Genomic DNA, 6,000 nt, shown 5'->3' on the forward strand with positions numbered 1-6,000 from the left:
TAGTACTAAGTTCACAAGCTTTCATTTGATATTAAATAACTCTAAATTTTGATTTCTATTTGTTTGGCAGCTGAGATGGGGTATAAAAGATGACGAAAAAGTGAGGAACTATTATTATCAGAAGATGGCTACTTATCACAGGAGGTGGCGAGCGGAGATGACTAAATGTGGCGCGCGGGTGAGACGCCCGATTTTGTCAAACAAAATATGGAAGAAAAAGACTGGGAGGTATTTGTCAAGTATCGAGAGACGGAGGAGTTTGGGGTATGTTTATTTCTGCGGATCACCTACCTTATCTCTAAGTAAGAATTCAAATTCACTTATAATTAAGGCCTACAATGATTGTCTTGACATATTAATTGTAGACTGCTAGCAAGATTGGAAAGGAGAATCAGGCCAAAAACGAGTATCCGCATTTCTTAGGATCTAGAGGTTACATGGGCGAGGGTTTTCGGAGTAGGCTTACAGATGCTATGCAGACGATTGCAGACGAGAAAGCATCTAGTGATCCGTCTTCCCAAGGCTCAACAAGTGCATTGAAACCAGAAGAGGTCCTTGATATGTCGATTGAGCATAGGCACGTCACCTGGAGACTAGGAAGACAAAAGCTCGATAAGGAGACCAAGGAACGCTTTTATCCAAAAACATACGTACCGGTCATCGAGAAAATTGTAAGAATTTTAGATATTGTCATTCATTGAAACCTCTACTTTAATTTATTAGTTTATAACATGTTGTCATTCCAGGAAGAACAAGAGGCGGCTCTGAAACAAGGCTTGTTGGCCGTCGAACGATACGACGATGTTCTCGGAAAATCTCTGTCAAATCCGGAACATCCTGGGAGGGTGAGAGGAGTGGGAGGTTTGGTTCCTATCAAAAAAACATACGAGAAGAGCTCAATAAGGAGGAGACGCGCTCCCTCGAGTTCCGAAGCAAAAATGAGGGAAGAACTGAGGGAAGAAATGGAGGACAAAGTAAGAGAAATCGAGGTGAGACTAGAAGCAAAAATGAGGGAAGAAATGAAGTCTCAGCTTGCACTTTTGGTTCAGCAGTCAATGGGCCAACAAGTTCAGACGTTTACCCCAACAGTCCTTCAGAGCAGCAGCCAGTCAGTCAAACCAATTGCAGATCTTTCCGGGTATAATGAGGTAATACAAATTCAAATTCAATAATATTCAAATTTCACCATTTATTTTCCATTACATGTTGTACTGTTCATACGTTTTAGTTTATTCGAGTAAATACATATATCTGAACAGGAGGCAGAGCTAAGCTGCAAACTCCAGGCAGATGTCAATGGGAACAATGTTACAGTAGCCGTGGGGACAATTCATGTTCCAGTTCCACCCGGTGGAACAATTCACGGCAGACCGATGCCGCTCGACCATGCAAGAGTGATGGTGGATGGTATTTTCGATGCGGACTTCATAGATCACCCATTACCTGTACCAAATGGCGAGCAAGAAACCCTAAAGGATGCCCTCGGCAGTTTCACTGCATGGCCGATGTCCATGATAGTGATAGGTTCAGATGAGGTATATTATTATTACAAGTTCTTATACTTCCGAATTAGTATCTATGTGATAGAGTTATAAATGATTTTGGATTTTACTTCAATTTATTATGAAATTTTGCAGGAACCAGGCAAAAAAATGATTATTCCTGGAGGTCCGAAAGCAACGAGTCACTGCAAGGCATTTGATGGTATCAATTTTGACAAGCTGGGACAGACATTCAAGCATATTCGTGATCGGTTTTTGGAGCTAGATGGCAGCCCAATCGAAATCGATTCCCCAGCTGATCTTTTATGTTCAGATGACTCCATACGCGTATATGCAGATGATTATGCGGCCTTGCTTACTCCACGGGAGTGGCTCACTGTACCAGTTGTTCAGATCTGGATGCTGTGAGTTAATATTTGTAATAATTGCAGAATTTTAGTACTTGTAATTCAAATTTCACAAAATTGAGATCACCTTTGTGTCTTTATTTTGTAGGTATTGGCACAAATACCTCAAGGAGGAATATCTCGATGAGCAGGTTGGTTTCATGGACCCCAGTCAAACGAATGCCACCCTGTTGAATGATGACCGAGGACGTGTTCTTCAATACATAGGGAAAGCACTCCGAGAAAATCAGGACAAGAGATTAATCTTCATACCATACCATCAGATGTTAGTGTTACATATATATATTCTAATTTTATTATATTTCTTTCAATTCATATAAATTGAATAATATGACATGCTACAAACCTAACATGCAGAAATCATTGGATATTGGTCGTGCTTATGCCAAGAGAACGTGCATTGTACGTGTACGATTCCGATAAGAAATGTAAAAGAATGCTGATGATCAGTGCTGCTATCGAGGAGTAAGTGTCTTTCCTAAATTTTACGTTTTTTTATAATACTAATGATTTTATTATTATATTATCATTTCAAAAATGTCTCGTAAGTACTGATTGTTCAATGTTTTCATATTTCAACAGTGTCTTCATAAAGGAAATGGGTGCTTCTTTAACGGTTCGTAACGATTGCAAGGTAAAAATTCCTATTGCAATATAATTATAATGAATATACATATAAGCCATTTGTATGCTCGTAATATAAACATTTTATTTTTTTGAAACTTGTTATGTAGTGCCCACAACAACCAGCCGGCTGGGAATGTGCATATTATACCATGTTGCTCATGCAAGACATAATAAACCACTGTCTCGATGTTTTTCCGCAATTGAAGGTATATATATACATTTATAAATTTTTCAAAAATAAGAATTGTTGCTTCAAATATAATAAAATACACAATTTAATTGTATATATATGCTCTTCACAAATTCTAAAAATGCAGGATATTCCCGCTAAATATACGTTACAACGCTTGGCCGACTTTCGCCAAATGTGGGCCAAAGTCTTGCTGAAAGAAATTAAGACGAGAGGAAGTTAGAAACATGAATTTTTTGTAATAAGTTAGGATGTGTATGATATATAATTAATTTAGGATGTGTTTTATTGATAATTAATTTAGGATGTGTTTTATTGAAAATTAATTTAGGATGTGTTTTATTGATAATTTAGGATTTGTGATAATTTGAAATTTCGGCCAGCTAAATAAATATGGAAGCTGGCCATTTAATAAAAAATATTTTTTAAAAAGAAAATATAGTATCAGCATCGGTTCTTACTTAAGAACCGATGCTGATAGTTATTTTCTGAATTAAAATACAAATCAGCATGGGTTCTTAAGTAAGAACCGATGCTGATACTCTATTTTCTGAATTTAAAAAATATAATTTACAAAATACATCTGTATCGGTTGTACAGTACAACCGATTCTGATAGTTTTTTCCTGATTTTTGAAAAATCTAATTTACAAAATATAACTGTGTCGGTTGTTAATTACAACCGATGCGGATAGGTATTATTAGTATCGGTTGTAACAACCGATACATATTTGTTTGGTATCTGTGTCGCCCTCATCAGGATCGGTTGTGAACCGATACTGATAACTGTATATAACCGATACTGATTCTTTTTTTTCCAATGGTGTATATTCTTGACCAACTTGGACATATATTTTTATCAACGTGCTTGGAATTATTAATCCATTGTAACTGGATAATTATTTTTTCTTTTCTTTGGAAAATTGCATATTTTCAACTCCACGAGATTTAATTTGGTGTGACGACTTAAGAGAAATCAAGACTTCAATTAGAGCAATTTTCTCGAAAATGTTAGGATTCTTATTATTTGAAATGAGAAAAACAAAATAAATGGATAACCCATATAAATTTGCATGAGTGTGTGTGTTTTTGGAGAAATTCTCCAAATGGGAAAACGGGTGTCATTGACACCCCTAGTGAGCATTGGTTCTGATCTGATATGTAGGAGTCGTCCGATTCGTACATACATCTTTAAAATTTGTCCAGACGGTTCGGATCGGATATCCACCCCACCAATGGCGAAGGGAGCTTAATTCAAGGGAGGCAGTCACCTATATACCCTTGGATTTTGGAATACGGTGCCAAGTTTGTATATAGTTGGTTTGGATTTGGATTTTGTCTATTTTTGGATTTGGATTTTGTCTATCTCTAGATTTGAGTTTTGCCTACTCCTAACTGAGTCAAAACCCTCGATTAGTGAAATTGGCCGAGTCGTCATTACAAATTTGATAATCTTTTATCAATCTATTTTGAAATATACTGACAAGAGGAAGGTGATTAAGAATGGTATGATAGTGGAACGACAGTAAATATATTTTTTTATTTGAAAGGAATAGACTAAAATGTTTTATAAAGTAATATACTGAAATTTAATGTAATGCATTAAATTATTTTTATTAGATTTAACTATTCAAAATGAACTGAATTTTGTATAGAAGAGTCTTGTGAACTATGTTTCAAAGTGAAATTTAATACTTCAATATTTAAGATTAAATTTTTTATCTTAATTTTTCGAAAAAATCGAGTTTTCGATCTAATCCAGTTGATTTATGCCGATTTTCTCGATTTTAATTCATGATCAATTACTGATCCGCTTCCAATGAAAATTATTTAATAATTAAATAAAATAATAATAATTAATTTTGTCTACTCCTGATGAAAACCCTAACTACGCCACTGCACCCCACTCCTATAAATTTATATAACGACATTTGTCATCTTATGACACACATATTAATTACAAAATTAGAGAAGCATATTTGCAAAAGGTTAATAAATTATTTTTGAGATGAGAAATTCTAAATCTAAATTCAATGTCCGCAACTTCCCACACTAAAGAATTTCTAATCTTACAAGTCGAGAAACGAGGCCTGAAGGGACATGGGCCGTATATAATTGTATAAATTGTTTCGAATAACTAAAAGAGTATATATAATCACTTGAGGTCAGGTTCTCTTTTTGTCAATTGTTATATGTAATGTAATCCTAGTTGTTAGCATTCATAAGGTCAACAGTAATTTAGTTAAAATAAGTTAGGAAAACTAAGTCTATATAAATACTAAGTCTATACGGTAGTTGTTTTAATTGTGGAAACTGGAAATTGATAAATTATTTATACACATATTGTAGTTTGATAATTTTTTGGTGTTTAATTATTTATTCGTGTCAATTTGTTTTTTTTTTTAATATCATCGCTAATTGTTCTTATTTGGTTGAGGGTTCAAATGCACCATCATTTTGGTGCTCCAATATGCACCACGTCCTATATCTCTATTTTCAAAGTCCGAACAGTCGATCCAAACCGCTCAACATGATCTTCATAATAAAATATGTTTGGAGACCAAATTTTATTTTATTTTTAGAATTTTTTTACTATTTTTTAAAATAGATACAATATGACTTTATCAGATGGTCCAGAATCTCCTTAAAAATGTTATTTTGTATCTATCTTAAAAAGTAGTAAAAAAAAATCTAAAAAATGTAAAATTTGGTCTCCAAGCATATTTTTTTTATAAAGATTATGTTGAGCGGTTCGGATTGACTGTTCGGACTTTAAAAATGGAGATAAAGGATGTAGTCTATGTGGAGTATATTGGAACACCAAAATGATGGTGCATTTGAACCCTCCTCTATTTGGTTTTTCTAGGCATACAACCCATTTTGTAAATTTTCGGCATTGAGAAAAACTTTAAATGAAAAAAATTGAGTGTAGTCTGAAATCATGAGAGGAATTCATACATTCATTCATTCATTTTGTAACATGTTTGTTTAAGATTTATATCATTCTAGGGCTAAGATCAAATCGCTTGGGTTGTACTACAATAGATATGCGTCAATGGTAAGATGTTTCGGCAGGGATTAAACGCTCGACCTTTCTTGCAATACTTTATGATGTAACTTGTTAAAATGTAAATTTAATCAGGTGCTTAATTATTGTTTCATTCACAGTATTGTGTTGTTTCTCACTTAACGGAACCATTCATATATAATAATCGAAACATATCACAATCACTTTAACAAATAACACAATAAGTTTTAAAAAATATATATATAGG

This window comes from Carex rostrata, chromosome 13, assembly GCF_964058835.1.
Source record: "Carex rostrata chromosome 13, lpCarRost1.2, whole genome shotgun sequence".
Classification (NCBI taxonomy): domain Eukaryota; kingdom Viridiplantae; phylum Streptophyta; class Magnoliopsida; order Poales; family Cyperaceae; genus Carex; species Carex rostrata.